The sequence below is a fragment of the Lonchura striata genome, chromosome 2 (assembly GCF_050655825.1).
Source record: "Lonchura striata isolate lonStrDom1 chromosome 2, ASM5065582v1, whole genome shotgun sequence".
Taxonomy (NCBI): Eukaryota; Metazoa; Chordata; class Aves; order Passeriformes; family Estrildidae; genus Lonchura; species Lonchura striata.
The window spans coordinates 105,043,443-105,070,985 of NC_140704.1; the positions used below are offsets into that span (position 1 = coordinate 105,043,443).

Below are 27,543 nucleotides of genomic sequence, written 5' to 3' on the forward strand. Positions count from 1 at the left end.
CAGTGTAAAAATTTCTGTAGAAAACAATCTAAAATGGCAGGGAGAAAGATGGCTCAAACTGTGAGCTCTCACTGTGTACCTGTAAGAGTAACCATGGAAGAGTATCACTACTTGTACATGAATGCACAACATGAAGTTATATCCTCTGAGAGAAACCTTTGAGACTGCTTATTCCTTAATTTATGAAAGTAGAACATGGCAGAATGGGCCTCACTTTATTTGTAGATTAAGAAAAGGGGATCTGAGACCATTTTAGATAAGGTGAGATAATTTATTTTCAGTAACTCAGATAAGCAGAGGAGTATCAGAGTATCATACTGCCTTGCAAAGTTTGCACATTCTTATATAATTGAGAAGACAATTGTGACTCCATCTTGTGAGCCTTGGCTGAAAATGCCTTTAAAGAGCAAATATGTCTGTGTTTAATGTGGTTTTCCATTGTTAGACTTGACATACAAACAATGAAATGAGAGGATTGTTAAATATAACTCTATGCTTGGAATACCATGCTTATGCAAGAAACCACACCAAACTGTGAGGGAAACAAGGAGAAAAAAAATCACAAGTATTAGTGGGAAACAAGTGTGCTTTGGGGTTGCCAGGCAAAGCATACAGGAGTAATAAAACAAAAGGGATTTTGGAAAAGGAAAAAAGGCAGAGTTGCAACTCAGAATCTATTCTCTTGTTTCCCTCACCTCTCATTTTAGGAGTAGAACAATGTAACATTCACATCTGAAATGCTTTGCAGATGTTCTGCTGGTGAAATGGAATGGGCATGTGTCAAGAGTAAAATTCACAACCTATTTATGCTCTGACTGCTGTTTGTTTTGAAGGCTTTCTGTGGGCTTTAAGACAGTAACAAGACTCACCTCCAATTTAAGTTATTTTAAAAATTTTGTATAAGTACAATGATGTCTAATTAGGAATGGAAGTGCCCTAAATGTGCTTGTTTTGCTGCAGCACACAAAACCCACCACAAACACTTGCCTAGCTACTGGGGACTTCAGGAAGATCACTTCCTGTCTCTTCCCTCTACTGTGTACTTACAAGTTGTAACTTTCCCTTTTTATACAAGTGTGGCTTTGTCATCCTAATTTCACCTCCGCAATGAAGGTCCTTCTAAGTTGTTTTATATGTGTACATAGAGGAATATATCTACTGTGAAGTTTCTGAGAAGAAATCCACCAGCTGCAAAGCATTATGCTGCTAACTGCTTTAAACTATTTATTTAGCAGCATTTAATTGGTCGAAAACAACTTCTCTGATTGCACTTAACAATAATGAAACACTTACTGGATTCCCTCTAATAACATTTTAAATAGGGAAGAAACCACTGCCCACACATATTCTAATCAGAAGCTTCCATCGAGCTTAATTAAATCACCTAAATGAGAGTCCTATTGTTCTTATCCTGCACAACTTCCCATTTCTTAAGTACCAGAAGAGCTCAGTTTTAAACAATCTTCTGCAAGTTAATAAATCCAGGCTGTGATGAATAGAGTTGAGAGAAGTGTCAGAGATTTTTATAGACGCTGTCCTGGCAGTAAATTATTTTCCTTAGTGGCTGCATAAGATGGTGTGTGGTGAATTAATTTGTCTGCAGTCAATGAATGGTACCAAAACCCAGTTATTCCATTCCAGTTGTTTTATATTATGCCATGACTTCTGAGGAGGAGGGATATATGCCACTTCCTTCCCTTGAAACAGCTGGGGTATGGAGAAATTTGTGGAGAAAACGGCCATTGCACATGCATAGTAGGTCTCCATTTTATTTAGTTCTGTTCTGTGCTTCTGTAATGTTGTGAGAGAAATAATGAGGAATTAGTTTCCTTTGAGTGGTATGTATTAGAGAAAAGGTGAAATGACATGAGGTTTTAATGGTTTCTGAAAAGCAGCTGCCATGTGGAGAAGAACAAGATGGTTAGAGACACTTCCAGGATTGGAAGCTCTATTCCAGAACTTCACTTCTGTGCCCTTGCAGACCTGGAATACCTTGTATTACAAGAAAGGGGCACAGCTATATCCTTGTTTTGTGGAATCAGGTGTTCTGGTTAAGGCCTATACTTTCTAGTGAAATTTAGAGATTTTTCCCTCCGTGACCTTTTATCTGAACTGAGTGAGAGACATGGCCATGCACTAATGATATTAGGGAGAGAAATTTTGTCACTGGCCTTCATATTTTTCCTTTTGCATTAGTTCTTCTGTTTTCTACTCATGACTTTATCTTTCTGAGCCAAGTAATAATCTGAACAACTCTCTGTTACTAAACAAATGTGGAAAGCAGACCTCATGATGTAAGGTGTATAAAGAACACAGAGTTGACAGCTATGAACACAAATTTAGTGCTTCATTGCCACAACCATAAAGGGTACCTAGAAATAATGAAATATTAATTTTCTTCTAGCTTTGTCCTGGTAAAGAGGAATTATTGGGGGTAGAAGAAAAACATCTAGTTCAACATTAATGCTTCAATTAGAGTAGGTTGCTGGGATCATTCTCCTGTTTGGTTTTGATTATAGTGAAGAAGAGAGACTCCACAACCTCTCTAGGCAACCTGTTTCAGTCATCAATCACCTTTGCAGTAATAAAGGTTCTGCTATATTTAAGCTTAATTTTGTGGATTTCTATTTGTGCCCATTGCCTCATGTCCTGTTACTGGGCCCCACGGAGCAGAATCTGGCTCTGTCTTCTTTATTGTGTCACATCAGATATTTATATTCATTGATGAGATTAGCCCTGAGTTTTACCCCTTACCCCTGCTCTCCAGGCTAAACAATCTCAGGTCTCTTGTATGTCAGATCCCCCATGTCTTTTAACCATCTTCACAACACTGTTCTGGGCCAAGGAGCCCAGAACTGGACCCAGCCCTCTAGATGCAGGCTCACCAAGGGCTGAGTAGTCTCTAAATCCATGGTGACTTGTCTCATTTTTCTTCTTGTTCATGGCATTGTTTATATGATTACTTGCTCCATCACCTTTCTGGGCACTGAGGTGTGGTTGGTCAGTCTATAGCTCCTCCCATCCTGCTTCTTGCCTTTCTTGATTAGAGCAGTGGTGGTTGCTTTCTGCCAGTCCTCAGGAACATTCTCCGAGTTGCCATGACCTTTCAATGATAATGGAGAATGCCTCTGATAAATGGGAGGAAGTATGAGCACAAATCTAGCTGCTGTGGTTATGAACTACCTATCTACCTGCTTGCCTTGAACTTAAATCACCCATTTCAAACCTAATCACTTAGATTTGGAAGAGGCACAACTTTTATACTCAATTTTCAAAGTCTGTTATTCATTTGTGTCAAAATTTGAAGTGGTAGAGTTTGATTCTGCCCCTAAGATTGAATTCTTGCTGGTGCTGATCAGTATTGTCTTCAGTGGCATTACAAAAATGAGAATATGCTGGATGGGACAGCTATTTATGTGATTATAATTATTTACTGCAGAAGTTTCAGATTCTCTGGCATCAAGCAAAACCAATAATCTATCTCTCTCTGTGCAGTTGTATAAACACAGAATATGTTCATCCTCTGTGAAAAGAGTGATGTAATGAAAACCCCATCTGTGGTATTAATGCTTAGCAGCTGGGATCTTTTTGTGCATAAATAAAAGTTCATGTGCCCATCTGTGATACCTGATATTTTTGATACCTGGTTCTTTCAACCAACTGCAACATGGGAATCTAAGAAACACAGATGCAGCCCAGTCAACAATATGTTTTATTTGTAACTTTTAATAGCTTATTTCCCCATCTAAAAGTGCTGCCTTGCCCTGCCTGGCAAGAATTCAAAAAGAGTATAGAAGAGTTATCTTTTTCTTCTCATACAAGCTTTTTAGCCCATGATACGTAATTAAAGACTTAAACATTGCATTTGGGAGTGTTAAGCATCTAGAACTTCAGGTATTTTAATCACACTTCTTGTGACTAAAATAACTTAAAACCAAAGCTGAAGATCTCTGATTTGATAGAAAGCCAAAATATTTAAAATTAGTAGCATTTCAGCAGCTTTTTGTTTAACTTTATTATGTCTCATTTCCTAAGTTATGGACTTAACCTAGAAATGTTTTATTCATTATGAAGCATGGAGAGTTGAACATGAGTCAGCAGTGCCCTGGCATCCAGGAGGGCCAGCTCTGTCCTGGGGGGCATCAGGCACAGCTGGGCAAGGGAGGGGATTGTGCTGCTCTTCTCTGAGCTGGGGCAGCCTCACCTCCAGTGCTGGGGGCAGGTTTGGGCACTGCAATGTAAGGAAGAGCAAACTCTCAGGGAGTGTCCATAGGAGGGCCACAAGGATAGTGAAGGGCCACATGAGGAGTGGCTGAGGTCACTTGGTCTGTTCAGTGTGGAGAAGAGGAGGCTGAGGGGAGACCTCACTGCAGTGTACAGCTTCCTCCTGAGGGGAAGAGGAGAGGCAAACACTGATCTCTGCTCTGTGCTGACCAGTGACAGGATCTGAGGGAATGGCATGAAGTTGTGTCAGGGGAGGTTTAGGTTATACACGAGGAAAAGGTTCTTCACCCAGAGGTTGGTTGGGCACTGGAAGAGACTCCCAGGGAAGTGGTCACAGCACCAACTTGACAGAATTCAAGAAATGTTTGGACAGACATGTCCCAGGCTCAGCCCTCATTCTTTAGATGTCTGTGTTTTACAAAACTACTTCTCTAGAATCAGAGTCATAGGATATCCAGAGTCGGAAGAGACTCACAACTCCCAGCTTTGCACAGGACAACCCCAGGATCACACTATGCACCTATGAGAATTGCCCAGGTGCTTCTTGACTATCATTAAAATCTGAACATGCTGCTTGATTTTCACTTACTTTGGCCAAAATATCTTTTTTCCTTGTACGTTTGTAGGAAGAGCAGCTGTGAGGTGCATCTCTGTGTCTTGGATTTAACATAAACAATATTAGCATAATTTTCTTGATTTCAGTTCTCTCATATTCCTTAGAGTTAATTTTTGGATACTCCTATGATTTTATTTAAGCTTCCATTTAAAAAATGAGCAAGAAAAGATTTATTGGAATTTCTGATATCATCCAGCCTGAGACTCTTCAGAAAATACATCAAGTTTTTGTCTGAGCCCAAACAGTGATATGAATATCTTAAACACAGTTGAGACTGTGAAAGCTCAAAATTTTCAAACAGAAGTGAAGTTTAAGGAAAGTTAAAATGTATGATCTCGTTTTGCCTAATCTTCTGGGCTTGCTACAGCAAAGAAGAATGGATGAAATTGAGGATAACAGTAAAATAGGTGTGTTGCAGGGATGAAAACTATGAGGGATAAGCTGGAAGAAAACAAAAGCACCTATTTGAATACAATGAATATGAAGGATGCTGAAGTCATGATCCAGGCAGTGTGAGGTTTGATGATCTGGGATGGAGGGTGTTGGATAGGCTGATTGCCCCTTGCAGCCTGCAGTGAGGCAAGCCAGGATGAGTGTTGCCACTACCACATCTCCCTTCTTTGTCGGACTGGTTAAAAAGCTGGTGAGTTGTAGCAAGGGGCTGGATTTTCATGTTTGGTATTCATATGCTTCTTGCTGGATACAGATGAGAAAATTTGCCCTAGTTGATCAGAGGGGATGGACAAGACAAACCCAGAGGTACCTTCCAATTGAAACCATTTTGTAATTCTGAGAACAATGGATTTTGCAAGGTCAGAAAAAAGATGTTGCAGTAAGAGCTCTGCTGTATATGAGTCTGCTGAAGAATTGCAGCCTTTCCTGTAAATCTGAAATTTCATTTTCAGATGCTATGTGGAATGACTGTCTATGGTCTCTCAAGAATCATATTCTGATGTCTCTGGGATGAGACCACAATTAATAACTATCAGCTAGTGACAAGATGGTACATTTTTTCTCAGTCAAAATAGATGTGATCTAGGCAGAAACTGTTGGTATATAATATAGCAACACTGTGCAGAAAGTACTGAGTGGTTAATGTGCTGTTGATAAACTATGTAGCATAATGCCCAGGGCATCAGATTACATTATTAATGCTACACTGAAAGGAATATCAAAAGGCTTTTGTGGTTTATGAAGTAAACTGTTTTCACATGGTGGTAAATACAAGATGGTGATGCAGGCAAATAGTAATCATGAAATGGCAACAAAGAAGCTTTGAAAATGCCAATGCATTTTTAAATTAAACCAGAAGTGAAATTAGAGTGAAATTTACTCATTTTGAGAGCCCTATATTTTCTTTTTCATACAAAATAAAGCTTTGGTCAAAACTGTGTCTGGCTATGAGATAAGGAGACTATTGCCCCAAATGATCAGTCCCTTGTGGCTTTCTGTATTGGAAGAACCAACCCTTTTAGAATGATGTCACCAGCAGAAATGAATAGGTAGAATGCAGCTGTTAGTCTCTGCCCACATGGGACAAAGGGCATACTTTTCCCCAGGAAATGAGAGCTAGCACTTATTCCTTATGCCTACTAATCAAAATCCTTTTAAGCAAAGAAAAGGAGGATAAAACACAGACATGAACATTTTCTGTCCTGCTTCTGTGGTCTAGGTAAGAATTTGATAGTAGTCCAAATATTTTCTCTGAGAAGGATTTAATGATAGAAGCTCATCTGCTTTGATTATGTCTTTCTGAGCATTTCTGAGCATTGTCTGAATCTTCTGTTGGAAGATTCAGAGGAAAACTATTTTTACTGTTTTTGTAAAACCCCTTTTCTAGAAATAAAAAGGAATTATCTTTATAGTAGGGAGAGCTTTTCTTTTATCCCTAAACTCTGGTGCTGGTGTTTCTGTGTATGAAGCCAAAAGATTTTTTGGAACAAATTCAGACTTGCTCCTTTGAGTGTCTTTTGTGTCATTCACACAGATTTTTCCTTCTAAAAGCATCAGAACTGTCTTGACTTGTGAAGAAACCACTTTAAAGGTGACTATGTCTTTATCACTCTGCTTTTTTTTTTTTTTTTTAGTCAAAGATAAAAAACAGTAAATACATTCCTTTACTTCATTGAGACTTGAAACTCAGAACTCCCCAGATCTGACTGGAAAAAAAAGTATCATCAGTTTACTTACCTTGGAGGCCATTCCTGAAAGATACTTTTGTTTGTAAGGAAAAGAACTTTATACTCTGGTGCTCTGGAAACATTTTACATTTTGCTACTTACTGTCTAAACTTCCCAATCAGTGTTCTAAGATACCTAAAAAGTTTGAAATGCATTTTAAGAAGGAATCATGGAAAGTATTTTAAATATGCTAATTATTCAGGAGCTAGATTAATAGTAGAATTTGCAAGGATCATTTCTTACTGAGGTGCTATTCTTTTCCATGTGCTTTATTCTTTTATATGTGGACCATATATGCTATATACTTTCTCTACTTAGTAACATCAATCTGTTATTTTCTTGTCTTATTCATTTCCCAATGTTGACTCAAGATACTCATCTTTCTTACTACAGAAAGGGTAGCCACTTCCTAGGCCTTGTTTTACTTGAAAGTATTCCAGAACAAGCTGTTAGAATGATATTCCTATGGATACAAAAAAGTCAGCAGCTCACTGGACTAGAGAGCTTCTTACATTTTCCCTGCCCCTCCATGCAACGCAGCTCCTCCTTTGTATCAATCATTTGTGCACCTACTGCCCTTGGGTCACGTTGCCTGTAAAATTGTTCAAAAGCTCTCAGCTACTCATAAACCATTTTGTATCTCTCTTTGTATCATATGCTATACAGGAAGGAAACCAGACTTCTGCTGCAGGTACTGTGAGAAAGTGACTGAACCTGTGGAAGCAGTGTTGCTACGTGGTTCTGTCACAGAGATTTGAGCTGATGGGGGCAGGTACTTGAATCCACTTGCTTTTCTGGGCCAGTGTATGCTTTCTGAGAAGGCATAGGTCTGCCAGACATCAAACTCTTGTCTGACACATTACTCATCAAAGGAAAGATACAAAATCCAGGTAGAGATTGTTGTGGAGCAAACTGTCTGGAAAAGAAAAGAGAAACAGCAATAAAATCCAGTAGGTGAATTTAGTAAGACAGTTTTAAACAATGGGCAAGCACTTTTATTTGTGTTATGTTCGTCTATGTGCCTCTTTAGGTGCTTAGTTTCTTAACAGTGCCAGATGCTTAATGTCTGCTTGCTAAAACTATAAAATCCACTGTGTAGCTGTACCAAGTACCCTGCTCATTCCTGCTCTTGTTGGAAGGCTTATTTCTTTCTGTTTAGCTGGCTGCTTACCTCAAGGTAAAGGAAGCCATCAGTAGTAAATGCAATTAATGGCAGCACTGCTTGGTTTCTATAACTGCTTTTACAGCAGACAAGAAAGCAAGGGAGGAAAAGTACTTTGGCACATAGTTTGATCAGCATTTTGAGCTCTTAGTTATTCTCTGTGCTTAATTCTGGCAGTTTGCCTTGAGAGAATGAATAAAACTCTGCATATTAAAAGTAATATTAACTAATAATTTTGTTTACTAAAGAAGAATCCTATGGAAAAAAAAGGTAAGGCAAGATGTTCACTACCTTCACATTTCTTGTCTGCTTTCCTTTTTTTTTGCCTTCTCACTTTCCTATTGGGTGTGGTCAGTAAGGGTAAAGTATGGCTGTTTCTTCCAATGAACAGCTGTGTGACATTTCTTACTGTGGAAGTACTCCAAGCATCACGATCCTTGGGCATGCTGCTATAACAGCAAAACAGTAGATTTTTAGGCATTTGGAAACTTTGTTCCATTGAAAGAATTGTGCTTTTTTAGACTAAAAGAATGCTGAGAGATCTTCCTTGATCCTGACAGTTGTATCCAGAGCAGAGTGGTCACATGTGGTATCTCTTACACCAGGTACGCCTTTTAGCAGTGGACTCTTCTGTGATGAGGGGAATATTTCCAGATTTTCATGATGCTTCACAATATCTCATATCTACTGAAAAAGGGCAGGAGAGGAAGTCGGGAGAAAAAGGAAAAGGTCAAGTAATTTTTTGTGATATTAAGCTTGTTCTCTCTTTAATTTATCACTTCTCATTGGCTGCTTAATTTTGTGATTAATCAAAAAAACAAACTTTTATTAGAGCATTTTGTCAGCGTGCTCAGAAATCAGACTAAGAGATATAATAAGTACTCCTGGAAGAGGCAAGGAGCTATCAGGAGAATATTTACATTTAGGGATGGTGATTTTAACTGACATGGAATGCAGCAACTTGTGAACCTTCAGCCACAGTTTATGTGCCAGCTGCCTTCTTTTTCCCCCCTTTTGGATGGTTGGCTGATAAATGCCTGGCTGGTTGGTGGTGTAAAATGCCTGCTTTGGAAGAAAAAAAGCCTCCCAAGGTTCTCTCAATGCATCCTTTGTGAAGACAGTGACTTGGGTATGTCACTGTCATGTACTAAGTACATATGTGTACTCACCTTGTTTCACCTCTTCACTTTTCTGTGTTTCAAATCCATACTGTTGTGTTGGATCTCAGTCCAAACCAACAATGACTAATAAATGTTTATACAAACATTGTTAATTTACTTCTTGGCAGAATGCTTTCTGTTTTCTTATAGCCAGCATTTAAGGTGCGAGAACACCACCTCATCAGTTTTGGAGATTGTCAGATGCATGATTTTCATGGGACTGGTATGTCTATAAAGCTTCTTTCTTTCTTACGTCTGGCTAATTGGGTCAGAAGTACCCATGGCAAGAATTGGTTTTTTCAGAAAAGACAAAATTCTCAGCAACGCCTTTGCTAGAGAACTTCTTCACTTCCTCAAAAAGAATTTGTGCAACATGGGAGCACAAGGAACTGGAAGTAGGTATTTTTTATTTCAAGTAGGACACCTACAATCCCTTACCAACCCACAGGGTCATTTTCAGCTAGTTTAGTTAGGTTTTGGATAAACTTCTCTGTCTTATCTGTCATCTAGAAAAATGCAGAGCATGCTAAATCTCATGCAATGACAAAAGTGCCTCCATCATCCTTAGTGAACACTGTGGATCTGGGAGCAAAATGCTCTTCCATTGCTATCAAGCATTCCTGTCTTTATTCTTTACACTTACTATTCAAGAAATTTCCACAGCTGTCAATGGGCTTAAACACCAGAAATACCCTGTGACTTGGTGCAAGAGAAAGATTAGGGGCTGGATATATCAGTTATTTAAATGTAATTCAAATTTCAGAGACAAATTCCCTATACAGTTCACAGAGTTAAATCTGAAAAAGAAAAGGAATTCTGAACTCCGTAATTGTATACCTGAAGCAAACAGTGTAAATAGCACTTGTAAAGCAGTTTAGTATCTAAATGTTGCCTGCTTCCAGAAGACTTGAAGATTGTTCTAGTATACAGAACTGGCTAGCTGTCAGTGGAAGACATGGTAGTGAACTTCCAAATTGTAATGGTCACTTTTTTCATCCTACTAAAGAAACCTTCATGTATGTCTTCAGCTTCTGTTGCTCAGAGTGAGTCTGCAGTGTTTTTTTAGAAAAATGATTCTGTCATCACTCCATTCCATGCAGGTCATTCCAGGTCTGCATTACAATTGTGTCCAAGCTGAAACCAGAAGTAGTATTCAATGGAACAATGTTGCTCTGAAAAAATGTTTTGTGGATTTTGCTTAGTCTTTTCTTCTGCTACCTCTTTTTTGATATCCCTCAACTCACCTGCCATCAGCAGGACTCATGGCTCCTAAGACATATAAAACTGATGATGATAATGAATTTTAACATCCAATAGCATCTTTCACATGTTGTTTTACTGCATCTAAAACCTGGAGTGCGTTTTCGAAGCAGATGGTTAATGGGATACTGGAATATTTCAGTGAGAGTATTGTTTACTTTATCCCTTTTTAAAGTCCTAGAATCCAATTAGATATTGTGTGGCTGCAAAATAATTACAGAGTGAATGCTCTTAACTGTAATATTTCACATCATGCAATCCCCCCCCACCAAATACTATGCAGTTTTTCTAAAGGAGCACTGAGCTGTGTGGGAACATAGAGATTAGCTTATGCCAAAACATAGTCAGACACAGCTGTAGTAGAGAAAAAGGGGCTTAGAAGTAAGGATTTACCTTTTGCTGCCAGATTATATTGTGCTGTGCTTTCATTAATGAGATATTTCAACCCATAAATTGCTGTTGAGGACTCTGGTGTAAGTTAATTGCATATTAATTCATTTACCCCCACACATTTTGGGGAAAAAAAACCCCAAAATTGAACTTGAAGAAATAAAAACCCCAAGCTTGAAGTTTAATACAATACTGTCCATATATAGCAGCAGTTCCTGGGAAGCACAATGGAGCCAAAATATAGCCAGTGCTGTAAATGTTGAAATGGTCTCTTTGTCTGAAGGCACATAAACTGCAGACAGAACTTGGTGTGTTTGTCCTGGCTTTTGGTCCAGGCAGTGTTTGCAAACCATGCCTCTGCAGTCAGAGCAGATGTGGCAGTAAAGCTGTAACCCAGTGAACCTTGCTCTATTCTTCTTTCCCACTCTTTGTAACAGAGAGGTAGAGGATTTGGCCCAGGAAGAAGTCTTCAAAGCTTAGATCATATGCTGAGAGACGAAACACCGAGGGTGTTGGATGGACAGTATTGGACTTTTGTTATTCTCATTGCCAATCCTATTGTATTCCTTTTAAACCAGTGGGATTGGATGTACCATGGGAAGATTTTTTTTTTTTTCCAGGAAAGAAAAAGTTCTCAAGACTCCACAATGGCAGAGAAATCTAGACACTGCCCCTGGGAGGGGCAGAGAGTATTATATCACCACATCTTGAATGTCATAAAATTTCTTAATGATGAATGGGAACTGAGTGGAGGTTGTTGCAACCAGGATAATCACTGGTTCTAAGCCTGGAGAGAAGATGGGACTAAAAAGATAAAATGAAAGGGTAAAAGCAGTGTTACCTTATTTTTTAGGTTTTGGTCTTTCTCATTCATGCCCTCCCCTCTCCTAAATATTTAGTTGTTTTTTACATTTAAAAGCCTATTATTTTTGGGGGGAAAGTCACTGAGAGAGATCAGGGCAAAACTACCCCCCTGCTCTGGCTGACTTGTAAACTTATCACAGATGTTTGGCAGGAACAGAAGCTTTATACTTTCTGAGGATACTGTTTTTCATGCCAGGAATCAACTTCAAGCAGTTTTGCTTACATGAGATGTTTTTATTTTATAACCTTTTTCATCTTGTGCTGTTGTGAGTTGTTTGTTCTGACATGTATAAAAACCAATGGTAGCTGCAATATTCTTGATCTTGCCCTGTGATGATACCTAAATCCAATATAAAGACGTGGTGAAGTTCAGGGTTCAGCTGAAATTCCATACAAAATACTGATGGATGTTGCTGAACTTTTGATGTACCTGTTCTTTCCCCTGAAATAATGATGGTAACTTCCTTACACAGAGAATCATGTTGTGATTCAGATTCAGTTTCAAGTAAATAAACAATAAATAGTTAAAATATATTGGTACAGCAGATATCAAACTGATATGCTTATTTTTCTTGGTCTTGTATTTTGGTCTCTTTGCAGTAGCCTTTGTTAGGTTGTTTTAGGTCAAGCATCTTTTCAAATAATTATCTCATCTGAGTCGTGATTGCAAAGAACTTTAGTAGTCATCCCAGTTAAACAAGAAGTACATGAACGAAATAGATACATTCATCTGAAAACACTAGAGTTTCAGTGTGGTTTTTTAAATGTGTTTTTTCTGGTACTTTCTGCTGTGGAGTATCCGTGGGAAATATTTCCATACTCTCTGGAAAACATATTCCAGCTTCCTCTTTAAATCAGAAGACTATGTATGTGAAACCAGATCCTTATTATTTTTATTAATTTTTACAATTTTTATTCAATTATGGTAATAATGCCTTCTGGGCAATATGTGCTATGTGAACTAAACATTTCCTGATATGGACTGAACCTTACATTTGTATATGTCAAACATAAAGTTATTCTGTGATGTCCTATTTCTCTTGAAAATTAAATAACAGTCAGAAAAGATTTCTAGTAGGTGAATCTGAATTGGCAAGTAATTAAAATCCATACAATTTGCTATTACTTTGTTCCTTTCCTCTCCTCTCCTTGGGAAAAGAAGTCCTCAAGGATCTGTCTGTGAAAAGACTGATTTATGGTGCTGTGAAGAAGGCTGCTTAAACTTACAGCAATCATAAGATTAGCATCATGATGTGAGGAAGTTCACTTAGTGTGCTCCTCACCTGTATCTCAATGATTAATATAATTATTCAATAATCTTGATGATTATTGAATAATTATATAATTATATATCCAGTGGAGGGGAATAATCACCTGACATACAGGTCACTAAATTTCACTTTGCGTGTGTACTTAGGAAACTTCTATTTAAAGGGCTTGCACAGTAACTGATTTTCTGTAGAAAATTGCCATTAGATTTTTTTCCCTCAAAATGCCTGTAAACCTATAAAATCGAGCATGGCAAATTGGAAAAATGTGTTTTCTTTCCTCTCCATGTCGACATTCTATAAACAAAGTTCTTATCTGCTGATGTGCCATCTGTAGACAATATTCTTGATACATTCTTCTGAGATACAGGTACTTGTAAATCTGTCATTTTAATTTATAGCTGATCTAATCCATCAATTTCTTTTAAGGAGAATAAGTTATCAAGTGGACTGGAAATTTGATAATGTCACTTTAATCTATTCTTGTTTGCCTATATATATGAGAAATGTATCATGTTCAAAATTATAAACATACACACATTGAAAAAGGACAACTTTGAACATTCTGGCTTCATTTCAAGATGTTCGCAGCTGAATACATACTCTGTATCCATTGAGTATGTAGAATTCATTCACATTGTTGTCTTTGCCAATTATTTATTCACTTGCAATGAGTTGCCTTATTTTCAACACTTCATAAAGAGGAGGACTGGGGTGTTGGTGCCGAATGGGAATGGACCCATTGCTTTCATTTATAAAATTCAATATCCTTACTGCAGTTTTAATCCATTTTCTGTCCACTGTTCATTGTGTGACTGGGAAATCACCGTGTCATAGGATAAAGGATTTCTTAAAACTCTTCTTCAGAGGAAATGATGAGAGCTGTTGCCAGCTATAGCATTATTAGCATAGTAGTATGTTTACAGCTTATAGTTACTGGGAAGTCTCCCCTTTGGTTTCTGAAGGATTCTCCTGAAGATCTGTAAAATTTCCCTCGCAGGCATGGTGTGAGACCTCTACAGATTTTGTGGAAGGTGTATACAGGTCCATCAGGGTCCAAACCTCCTCTGAGTGCTGCTTGTGAATGTGATATAATAATGCCTTTTGTTTTTTGCTTTGCAGGCCTGTTTTATGAGTTTCCTAATCCCTCTTCTGCATTGGAGTATCCTACTTTTCAGCATCGATGAAACTAAATATTGTACCTTTATGGCCCTCAATCCTCATTTTATGTCCTAATGTGTTTACAGAAAGACCAAACCAAGAAAAAGAATATTGCATTTTCTCTTCTAGACAAAAGACATTTCCTGCATTTACTACTTACTCTGCTGTCCTCCTCCATCCCTTCTTTCCTCCCATGCCCTCCCAGCAACTTCTTTTTTTCGTGTGTTGTACTCTGAAGGCTCTGGTGGGGTGCATAGTGATATTGTCTCTGACAAATTATTTTACCCATCCTCAATGAAATGTTACAGCACTGTGCTTTAAATCTCTCAGTGCCTAGAGTGAACACATTTGCAGATTTCTCCATGGTTATAGAAAAGGAAAATCTTTATGGGAATGATTGGTAGGGTCATATTCCTAGAGGATAACCCATAAGATTTTGGTATCCATCTACATATTATATAATTTTGTTTTAGGACTGGCCACCAAACCAGAAAATGAAACCTGTGGATAAGTTTTCAGGAACATTTTCAAGCTATGAGAGAGACATTGGAATGCAAGTAGGCTGTTTGCAGGTCGTACTCCAAGGTCTTTCCTTTGAAAATGCTGCAATTATAGCTGGGGGTTTGTTTGTATGTACACATTTGTAAACTTCATTCAAAGAAACTTGTAATGATAAAATTATAAAGTTGATCAGAAGCAGAATTACATAGGTCCAAAACTCATTACCAGGAGTTTTACTAAAACCAGCTGTGTGTAATATTGATATGAGACAGAACAGAATGGCTTGTTCATAGCAGGCAAAGTTTCACCGCTTAATAACGACTACTTTGGATTCAGTCCAGTGAATAGTTTAACTTTATAAATAATGCAATCTTGCAACAATTTCCTTTCTCAAGATTTGGTCTCCTTAATGATTGCAAACCTGCCTTGTACCATGGTATTATTACACTGCTTTAAATGGCTGTGAATTGCTGACTTCTGGTAGCTATATGGACTTTTTTCTCCTCTCTTTTTCAAACTGACCCTTCAGTTAAAAGTAAATTATCAAAAAAGAAAAGAAAAAGAGGGTCATACTGTTCTCTGTGTGGCTCATTCTACTGGAGACAGCCACAAAATGAGACTTCTTTTCAGCTCTAGTGTCACTTTATTATTTTTTCTTGGGGATTATTTATTTGGTGACTTATTTAATTTCAGTATCTTTCAATGCAAGGGGAATTGGCATTTCTATTTCATGCAGTCAAGAGAGTGAAGAAGATGTGGAGGTGACTGGCTGCACACCTCTACTAGTTGAAGAAAGGTTCTGGATGTACACCTTCATGTCAGGTATTGCCCATAAGAAGGTCTCCCTGCCTGTAAAGTTTTGAATATTCTGCTGTAAAAATTGGAAGTCTTTCTCTGGTCAGACTTCGTCTTCTCTGTCCAAAACATTCACCATATCCTCAGAGCATATGGTTGCAAAGCAGACCTTCAGTTCCTTAAGGTTTTAGAAAAGTGATGACCCCCCATTTTGGGTTTGAATCCGTGTTGTATGGTATTAATTAAAATGTTTCTATGTGTGAAGGATGAAAGGTGAATTAATGCAGAGGAGAGCTGAAGTTTCACCAGGGGATGAGTCATCTCAGAGTTCACATTTGTGTGTGTGCATACTTTTCTGTATGTTTGACTTTTGGTTTTGTTACTTTCATTTACTTACAGATGGCTAAAAAGGAATCAGGTGTCAGCTTCCTCTGACTCCTACACCCACCATAAAAAAATGTATCTTGACTCGTGTTTTCTATGTGTTTTGAATGAATTCTGTATAATGTCTATTCACTTGTAAGTGAATAGGAATTCAGTACTTCAGCCTCACTACTATTAGCAGCAGTAAAGCTGCTAGCAAATATTACATTTCTAAAAGTATTGAAAGGATAGAATAGAAACTTAATGGCTGTGGCTGTGCACCATCTGTCATTCACTAAACCTAGAGGCAAGGTTTCGAAAACTCGAGGCAATAGAACTGAATTTCAAAAGTGCTGGAAACCTACTTGCTGCAGCAACATCCATCTGGAATCAGTGGTGAGGTCAGAGACCTACACTCTTCAGGAGGACAGGCAATGGGCAGATTTATTCTGTATCCCTGCCAGATGTGCGGAAATACAGTGGAAATAGTGGCTGCATCAGGTCTGCCAGCTTTCCTGATTTTATTGCAGGGCTTGCTGCTATTTCCCTTATTCCATCTCAACAACTGTAGTCCTATGATTGCACAAGAATTCTGGCCTTTATTTAGTAAGAAAGAATTTTTAAAACCCAGGTTAGGGAGGTAAAGCATGGAAAAGCATAAGAATGTGAGACTACAAATCCTTGGTATGAGACACTCAGAGATAAATAAAATTTTTTTTCTGCTACTCATTAATTTTGGAAGCTTCCTCAAGATTTACTCAGAGTGTAAAGCAAATAAAAAATTACATTTTTCCTTTAGTTTCAGCCTATATTCATATATACTTGTAATGCAGATTTTATCATCTACCTTAATTTAAAAGTCCATAATCTGCTTCACTCTCTAGATAACACATCAGATTTGAGATTTTTTTCTCCCCAACTATCCTAATTAAAATTATTTACCACATACACTGTCTACCTTCTATCATGTTCTTTCTTGTTGCTGAGATAAAATCAATTTTAATTATAAATGAATTCTTTGTATTTTACCCTCTCTGTAGAATCCACAATAGAGATGACAGGAAATAAGAATTTAACTGAAATAACAAAGTTAAATGAAGTAGTTTTACTGTTTGTTTGAGTCACAACAGTAGAAAGTGTGAGGGGAAAAAAAACCCACACATAACTATGGAAGAAAACTTGATGATTTTTATAACTTCATTGTTCTCTATGATTTACATTCTTCAGATGCTGAATTCAGAAATATAAATTATGAAGCACAGATTTTTATCTTGAATACCAACACAAATAGTTTCACTGGCTTCTTAGAGTAAGTCTTTCCTTTTAAAGACGCCTAGATAGCCTCTCCATATCAAAGAAACAATCTCACATCTAATTGGAGAGACTTTATCCTTGTGGTCTATTTACTGAAAAATGCAACGTTATTTTTACAGGCAGTGCCTCTTTTTTTGCACCATCTTTCCCATCTCAATCCATCCCCGCCTATCTCATCCCACCCTAACCCTAAATTAAACATGATGGAATTTCAAAAACCGACAAAACATTCTAAAGCTGAAATCCAGCACATTAAATTTGCCAGTTCTAATAAGTGCTGTATAAAATTTGTTGAAAACAGTCCTTAAATAATCCTTTTTGAATTCATTCCATGAACAATTTGTTTGCAGCTTTTAATCTTTGTTTTTTCAGTGTTAACTTTTATCTCATATATTATTTCCCAGATGTGCACACATGATTTTTGTAATGATTTTTTCATTTTCAGGAAACTACAGAAGTATATAATCATGTCTATCTGGGCCAGACATTCCTAAAACGATTGTTGTAGGAATATCCTGAACACCTTGTATACAAAAACACACTCAGTCTGCAAGTGATTACTAGATATGATTGCAAGCAATGCAAAGGTTTTCTTTACATATTTTCCTCTCTCATTTCTGTCTCTCTGAGACACTCAGAATTTCACTTGTAATTCTTTAAAGACTGCAACTGGCTGATAGCACTTTTGGGAAGACCGTCCCTGTAGTTTGCTGTCAGGGGGATGTCCACCAGCTCTTGGTGTTTCAGAGCACAGGGAAATACAGTCTATGGAACAAGTACTACTAGAATGTATTTCTAATCATACTTATTATATTCTCTAATACATTTCTTCTGTACCCTGTAATACATTCTTAGATACTGGAAGAAGGTGTCAGGCTGACCATTATATACAGAAAGTTGTGTGTCTGATTCTTAGAGTAGAGAATAATTCAGGATAAAAGTGTTGTGCAGCAACTCTAGGTTAGTCATGATTTTAAGTTGATTCTTAAGCATCATAGTAGTTTATGATGAAAAATATGACCACCAGGAGTGGTGGTTGCTTCTGTTGTTAATTTGCACTATAGAAAAACACTATTCATAGAATCCATCTTTCTCTGAACCTCACAAGCAAACATTTTTTGCATGAAAAAAATCAAAACCAGAGTTGGAGGTCTCACAAATCAAGTTCAAATCCACTCATGTAACTTCCAACATATCTCTTCTTGTAGTGGGGTCAGAAACTCTTTAGAGGTTCCTCCTGAAACATGTGTGTGGCAGCAAAATGCATGGAAATTTATTTATTTTTCCTGTTGAACATTTGAAAACTTGCTTGAAACGCCATACAGTAATATTTACTGATGTACTCCAGATACAGTTCTACTTTAAAATATAAATAAATTGACTGGCTTTCAAGCAGACAGATGTTACAAATAATGAGCACAGAGGGTTAAAGAAATCACACCTTCAAGTTCTTTTGTATAAGCAGAAGAACTAGAAATGTATTCTTGTTATCATAATAAAGTTAAGTATAATTTATACTCACAAGAGTCTAGGCATTTGCTATTTAGGAAAGAAATTATGGGCAGCAGAATGTAGCTTACCTTAACAGGCTTCCCCCACAATTTTTAAAATGGCATGTCTCCAAGTAAATATTACAGTCTTTACAAAGGCAACCCAATGCCATATTGAAGTCCCATTGAGACTAGGTGAAATCCATTAGTCGGATTTAACCTTTTCTCTATTTTCTGTTGCCTTCATGAAAATGAATGGTTGGATTTTCCATAAAACCATGGTAGTAGTCTTTGATTTTAGGAGATTACGCTAGGGGGCTTGCATGCATTGTTCTGCATGAACATAGAAATAGAGAGGAAAAATAATCCAACAGGTTATATCTCTTCCAGTATGAGACTCACTGAATGAAAAGAATCTCAATTTTGTCAATTCAGTTATGAGGTGCTTTCTCACTATGGAGAAGTGTAGATGAAATCTGAAAGCAGTTATGACAATATTTATCAAAATAATTCCTACAAATTTATAGAGGTCTATTTTTAATTAACCAGACATTGTCTCTTTCAGAGGTGATTAGTAAATGGGATGAAAGAGAGATATGTTCAAGTTTGACTCAAAATTAGAATTAATAGTGAATGTAAATCTCCTGAGACTCAAAAATATTTGGCTAATGGAGCACAAAGTGTTTACAAATATTTGATGAGATTAATATGAAATGTACAGGTCACTTTTTCAGTATTAAGAGTTTGAATTCTATAAATAAGAAAGTGACAGTGGTGAAAAAAAATACCTGCTGCTTGCTTCAGAAAACTGGCAGCTCTTACCCTTGTTATTCTAATGAAACTTCAGGATGATTAAACTCACTTCACTTTATTTAAAAAAAGTTGTTTCACTTCCCTCCTTATTATAAGCTTTATCTATTTCTATATCATTCAGACAGGAAATAAGATTGTTAAGTTATTCCTTAAAGGGCAGAGAAGACTTTGTAAAATATTCTGACATAGGAATTTTTTTAACACTTGTCCAGTGTTTTCTTTGTCCTTGCCCCTTGTTGCATTAATTGTCTGGGTATGTTTGTAAGGCACAAGTAGTAAGGGCTATTATCTGAATTTTAGCCCTTGTGCAGTGTTGATAATGGGGGATAACAATGTCCACACGGGTTACTGTGCTTAGACAAAGTAAAACCACTTCTGAGCAGGGTCTGGTGGAAGTGAAAGTTTGCTGCAGTTTATCCACCTGGATGAGTGTATTGCAAACCAGGAATGATTTTAGGTCTGGCTGGAATTCACCCATTTCATAAGGAGAAAATATCTTATGAATACTGAGGGCTTTCCCACACCAAAGCAGCAGATACAATCTTTCATAGATGAAGGAATTGCCTGGGAAATTATCTTAAGGACCATTGAAACAAATAATTCTGGCTGTGTGTCCAGACACCCACAGACAAGTCCAGAAACAACTCAGGAAAACAGTGCCTTTGGAGGAGCTCTGCTGGACTGTGCTAATCTACTTACAGGAATCTCAGAACCTGGCTAACAGTTTATTCAAAGGCAAAACCAGAGGAGGGTTTAGGGACATTGCAGCAGAGGGTATAGGCACAGACTTACTGCCTGTACCATTAAAAGATGTGTGGTATCACAGCAGGAGTTGCTGCAGAAAAAGCTGTTTTTTTCCTCATCTCCTTGCAAATGATAGTGAAATATGTCCAGAAAAGTGGTTATTAAAGTATTGAACTCCTGCCCTACAAGCTCTTTCACAGAAACATTGTTTTGTAACTTGCTCACATTTTATTATTCTCAGAAATTGGTGGGAGACATGATACGCTCTGTTAGAGCTAAATAGCAACACAAAAATTAAAATGACTATTTAAGCTAATAGAGGAACCCAGCAGTAATTCAGAAGATGTATAAAAGTTTTTTTGATAAATAATTTAAATTAGATTACTATTGACTGGAGACAGTATTTCAAGGGTTTACATCTATACTTGTCTAAATAAGGTCAGTTGTAGTCAATTACCAGCACTGTGGATATAGCTTTGGGATTTAAATGTGATTTTTCTGTGTTAACAATGCAGTAGGGAAGACTGGGGTCTGTACTGATGCATATCTGACAGAAAAGATATTTCTCCTTATGTTATCCAGGGTTGATCTAATCTTAAAAGTTGTTATCATGTGAAGACTGGGAAAAATGTGCTGGGTGCTATGAGACTCTAATGCATAATATACTTTATCTCTTACTGCAGTGCTTTCAGCACCACTTAAGATTGCACTTAGAAACCAGACTGAATAGACTCCATAAAAATTAACTATTCCCATCAACGAATGTCCTCCTCCCAACATTTTTGAAGTGAGAGTTTTCTTAATTTCAGTTGCCTTTTCCCAAGCAACAACTACGATCCTAATTGGTTGTAATTTATACCAATATTATTAGGAAAACCAGGAAATTTCCTGAGAGACAACCACAAGATCTGCTGAATCTGAGCCCCACATGTAATGGTGGATAAATGCTTGCACAAATGTGCAGAGCTTTGCTTACACACTTTCCCTCCCTGATGTAGATATGAAGGATTTGGCTTTAAAAGAGCTAAGTCTGTGAGTAGTAGGTGCACCAGAGAAGAATTCAAAATGCCTACTTCTTGTCACCACAATAATACTTATGATGACAAAAATGCCCTTCAGTTGAATTAGTTCTGCCTCCAACAAAAAGAAAACTGCATAAGAGTTGCCAAAATGCAACTCCCTTTCATGAGGAATGTTTCAAGGAGCTTTCCAGAAATATTAAGGAGTTTGAAGATAAGACTGTCACTGGAGAAGAGATAACTACATAATTATTAAGAAGAAGCAATTGCCAGTCACTGCTGTTCCAAGAGAAATTTAATTATTCTGAAAGAAGCTAGTAAGAAAGGGTGTGGAAGATCTTTTAAAATATCAGAAAATGAGAAAATATATGTTAAGATGGTATGAGGACAAAGGAATCAATGAGGCAGATGTGGTCAAAAGAATAACATTTTTAGTATTTCATGTAAAAAATCCACAGTTACTGTATGGAATCTGCAGGTTGACAATGGGAGTTTGAGGTGTATGCATATAGAAAAATAATAAAATGTAGTACAATCTGACACTTCACATTCACATACCAAAAATATTGTAGCCAAGAACATTCTTGATTTCAAGGACAAGAGCTCAGTTAGACCTGAACTGGAGTAGCCTGACTGTCTTCCAAGGAGAGCCATGGCTGTGTACCCCTGATAATCAGTTGCACACATCGTGGGGTCAAAAGTGACCACCTGCATTTTTTTTCTTCAGGCTCATATCTTGTTTACACTGTTTAGAGCACTGATTTTTTACTTTCTCTTTAGGCACTTCCAGTTCATTATTGGCTTTCCTTTCCCATAGCTAACTGTTATTTAAGCTATTAACAAAATATTTGAACCATGATTATAAGCCATTAACTTCCTATGATGAAGATGTATATATGAGATCGCATTGTCTGATTAGATAAAAGAACCATCAGGTGCTGCACAAATTTCCCTTCAACCAGTAGATTACACCTAGAGTGCTCTGAACTGCTGGCCCTGTCATGTTCAATCAGCAGGCAGCTCTTTGTTCAGAATCATCATGCTGCTGTTTCTGGAGGAGTTTGAGATCAGGAAGGCAGCCTGTAGAATTATTTGGAATTTACAATGAAGATTCTCAATAATGATTATTTTTAAAACATTGGTGCAGTTATAAGCTAGCTGTGCCTTTGTTGATCTTGTCTGTCTTTCAGGCTGTTGTTGGCCACAAGAGTTTACAAAATGTGGGTGTAAGATTTTGCCTCTGGGCCAAAAGTAAGAGACTGCATAACAAACTTGTATACTTGAGCCTTACTGTAACTATGGAGACTGGGAAAGGAAAGAGCTATCTTCAAGGTCTTCTGAGCAGGAGAAGGGTCATGGCTGGAGAAAAAGGCCAAACAACTCTGCACTCAATAAACTGAAGCAGTAAGCCACAGCATGACTCATTCCTTATGCGTAATGTATCATCAGAGCTGTCCCGTTACAGTTCACTGGTGGAAATGAAGTTCATCTTTCTCTGGCTTTCAGGAAACTGCTGAGAGAAAGCTCCTTTAGGCAAGCCACAGCTCCAGTGCGGGGTGTTTTGCAAGCAGAAGAGCAATGCTGATACCTGTCTGCTGTTAGATCCAAGCTGATACTTTGCATTATCTTACCTGTGACTGAAGTTTCAGGTTCTTTTCAAACTGCCTTTGCTTGGTGGGAGCTTTGGTATCCTGGTATCGTAGCCTCAGTGTGGAAGACTAGTATTGGGTCAACTTTTTTCTTGTTACTCTCCACAATAATGAACAGCAAACAAAACATCTCTGATAATGAAAATAAGCTAAAACAATGAAGTTTTTTATTGGCGTTTTTTTTTGGACAATGATTGGTTGTTAAACCAGACCTTGAAAGTGAACCAACTTAGATTCTGTTCCAATTCTGATTTAATAACTGTTTTTGCAGGACTGTGATATGGGACTCTTACTGAACTTCAAAACAAAAATAATTGATGCAGTTTTCAAGTTTCCTGCAGGATTTTAGATTGGGGATAAAAAGCACCAAGGATGTATTGAGAATGCCTGTGATTTGGAGAGATAAAACAGGGAGTAGAGTCACACACACAGACATGGGCAGTTCTGACCTAGAGCCATCTTGCTTTTTGTTCTGAAACAAAATGTCCACTATGGAAGGCTCCTGTCCTGAAATATTAAACCACAGAGCTACAGGCTGTATTTTAAAACTGTTTTTGTTTTCATAAAGAGCTACATTAATAATATCTTGGCATGGTACTGAGCACCATCAATTGTGTAAAATTCTGTTGCCTGCTGTTCTTTTCTATCATTAATAATACATCCTAAGACGGGAGTGAGAACAGAGCCTTGCAATGCTAGCTGATAAGATAGCTGAAAATGCTTCTTTCATTCCAACTAAGATGATAAAAATAAGGAGGAATCTTTCAGACTGCAGATGACAGATTCAAAGCTGAACTTGGATCATCTAAACCTGTTCAAAGTCATGAAACTTCACTGCCTTGGAGGAAACAAAAGTGGAACTGAGATTTAAAAAAAAAAAAAGGGAAAAACTCCACCCTGGAGACAGTTATACTCCCCAAGCCCTAAGTTTGGCCTTGAAAATATCAGCATGATTTTCTCTATACTCTAATTATCAGTGACTCTGCTGTAAATTAATCCTGTGCAATTGAAAAAAATAATTTTTTTAGTCGACTTTTTCTCCTCAGTTTTTGAAGGCCAGTGTCCTGAAAATATTACCTTTATCCAGATCTGAAAATTAAAAACAAAAAAGTTCTAGAGATCCTATTGTTCTTCCAGATACTTTTTTTGAGAGTAGTGCCTATAAAAAAAAAATGTCCTCTTTCTTAGGAGGTAGGTCAAGCACTCCAAATTTGAGCCCATGAACAAGATCATAGATTTCATTCTCCCTAATCAATCATCTTGGAAATCTGTTTTTCATTCGAATGTATGCTGTTCAAACGTACCATTATACTTCTGTTCTGTCTTTCTGCAGTGAAAATACATGTGGTTTTTGCTAATGAAGACATTTGTTGGTTTCTTACTTTTATTCTGCTTGTCTTTTGCAGAGGGCAGTTCAGGTAGGCCTGGGAGGACTGAAAGCTATTTTTCATGTTGTAACAGAGAGGAGGCAGCTGACAATCTCAAATGAAGTCCTGGGTCTGTCCCTTGCATGTCCCTTTGTAGCTAGGGAGGCTAGCAAGCTACTTTGAAAGTAAATAAAGATATATTGTTTCAGCTCTTCAACCTGAAGAATAATTTGGCACAAGAAAAGCATCTGGACTGGCCATGAAAAAAAAAAAATGCAAAAAAATTTGGAAAGGGCTTCCAGTCACAGAAACTGAGGTTCTGAAACAGCCTTTCTATGCAAACAGTTAGATTTGCTGGGGGATTCTTTGCATTATCTTGTTTTCAGATTACAGTTTGATAATTCTGAATGGGATTGTAAAGTATGGTTGCCAGCTTCTGCAGACAAATAGAATTATTTACTTTGGTACCTATTCCCAATGTATTGGGTAATCCAATTTCAAAAGAGAGGAGAACAGATTCCTTCTCTGATTTTGTTTTGTTTCTTTAGTCCAGAAAAATTCTTGTTGAAACACTAATAGACATAAATTATATTTTCTTGGTAACCAAATACTTTTCATGAACATTTTGACACTAACAACTAATACTACGGAACCAAATATAATTTATGAAATACAGATTTGAAAAGGATTTTTGCAAAGTAGTTTGCTGCTATGCTTAGAAAATATTTTGTTTATGTATTACTGTCAAATAGATCTGCTTATATGGTAGAGGTTAAGCAGTTACTGAAACTTGTCAAAGTATACAGTAAAATAAAGAACTCCTTCTTTTGGGAAAGAAAAATGGTTAGGAAGAGTGAGACTGTGTGGTCACAAGCACTGTGAGCCAGTCTAAATGCAGATTACCACCCAAAGGGACCTTCCTGCTCTGCCTAGGACTATCTTTCTACCCATCTTCTCCCTAGTGTTTGAACTCCTATATTACTATTTTTTTAAGTTGAATTGGGAATTTAAAGAAAAACAAGATATTGTAAGACAAGAAAAATCTTTGGAAAGATAGCAAGACCCTGAGACAGAGACTACTTTCTTATTTTTGGATGGATTACTAAGTGCCAATATTAGCTTTAAACTGAATGTTGTGGTAGCTGTGTGCGTGGGTGCCACATGCAGCTCCAGCAGTGCATAGGGAGACAGTGTGGTGGGAAGTATTCCTGCATGTCACACAACATGGGGAGCACTGGCTGCAGTGACACCCTATTTCCCTTTGATTTCCCAGTTGTACTTTGTCCTTCTGGGCAGAATGAATACTACTGACTGACAATATGGCATGCCATGCCCTTTACACTCAATTTAGAGTGTTGTGTTCAGGCACAAAATGGACAGAATTCCCTCTTTCCTTCTTCATCTCCTATGCCATAATTCCAATGATTTGATTTTTCTAAGTAGGGAGGAAGAAGATGACACTCAGAAAGAGATCAGAAAAGTGTCTTGTGTCATTTTCCAAGGTGACGGCCAGACCAGCATATGATGAAGTGAAACAGAGTGCTCTGCAGCTCTAATTGAAGCTTCCATCCTGCTCTCTTCAAGCTGCCTTGCTTTTGGGACTTGTCTGGTTTCTGGTGTCTCCTCTGTGTTGCTGTGGGTGCCAATCCCAGCATTTGTCTTCTTCCTGAGACAGTTATTTCCCTCTGTTCTCTCATTTTATCTGCTCTCAACTTTAAATGATCTTTTTTACTTTCCTGAAAAGCTAAACTGTAAGCCACTCATACCTGGTCTTCAAATTTATCTAGATGATTTCCTAGATAAATAAAAAAGTTCCCAGTTATCTAATAAATATGTTTTTCAATGCCCATGACCATTCTTTGGGTATTTATCATTGTATCTACAGATTCTTACAGTCTTGAAAGATGAACACTTAAATTAATATTCTCACTGGTCATTAAATTCCACTCTCTAGTTTTGTCTGATACTGCAGTAACACTCTATTGCTGGCATTCTTATAATCTTTGTCTCTTTTCTACTGTTACCTGCATTCTGCTGGTTTTTTAAAAATGCTTTTTGTATCCTTCAGACTCTCTGTGCTACACCAGAAGGTGTTTTACTGAGGGATCATTTTCTGTGATAATTTCAAAATGCTCCATTCTTATATGCAATGTCTTGAGTGGTGGATGAATTTTCTGAGTCATTATTTCACTGTTCTTCCAGGAGATTTGATACTTGACAAGACCATGCCTTTGGGCAGTGTATTATACATTAGATGATCGATAACACAGTCAGAACTCAACAATGGAGCAAGGTCAGCAAGGGACCATCAAGGCAGTTATGGGCCGGAGCACATGGCATTTAAAGAGAGATGGAGAGAATTGGTTTGCTGTACATGTAGGATCTTATGACTCTCCTCATCAATTAAGTGGATGCTGAAAAAATGCAACTAAATGCTTCTAGTAGACCACAATAACAGGACAAGGCACAACAGATAAAAGTTGCAACTCAGGAATTTTGTAGTAAGTGTTAGGAAATAATTTTTTACTCTGAGGGTAGTCAGACACTGAAAAATATTGCCTGAAGAGGCTGTGATATCTCCATACTTCAAGATTACAAAACTTCAACTAAACAAGGGCCTGAGCAACTTGACATATCTTCAAAAGTGAATCTGATTCTGAAACAGTCTGTTTTGAGTGGAGGATTGGACAGGATGAGCTCCAGAGGTCCCTTCCTGTATAATTCTCCATTTCTATGATTATACATACTGTTATAAATATGAGACTACACACCAGTAGATCGCCTCTTCTATATCAATGTTTTAACATGATACTTCTTATTTTAAAGTTTTAGAGACCTCTGGTTCAACAGAATCCAACATACAAGTGATTTACATATATTGCTGAAGATGGCCCTAAACCATTAAAACTATTTAGCGTGTTACTTTCTTCTTTCTTGTGCTTTCTCACTAGGGAAGCCTGAAAGCATTATTTTCATAGAAGTTGCAAAAGAGAAAAGAAAACTATGAAAATACTAAAAAATGTAATCAGTAGTTTCTAGCTGTTAGGAGATTTTATAGAAGGTTTTCTTTCAACTATTATGTAGTCTCTCAATATACAGCTATTGTAGGTCTTCAGCTTGCTAATATAGTTCTGGAAGTATGGATGGATGTGAGCTGGATGTTTTTATGCCATTATTTTCTAGGATGTTCAGTGTTGATGACC

The 27,543-nt window shown here is 37.4% G+C and overlaps 1 long non-coding RNA gene across 1 annotated transcript in view; it reads left to right on the top strand.

Moving 5' to 3' along the window:
- Window positions 1–1,237: 1,237 nt before the first annotated feature.
- LOC146768360 (uncharacterized) overlaps window positions 1,238–27,543 on the top strand; it is a 44,380-nt gene continuing 18,074 nt past the window's right edge. The window contains exon 1 of the long non-coding RNA XR_014952852.1: window positions 1,238–6,512. This is a non-coding gene — a long non-coding RNA (uncharacterized LOC146768360). The remainder of the gene's footprint in view (window positions 6,513–27,543) is intronic.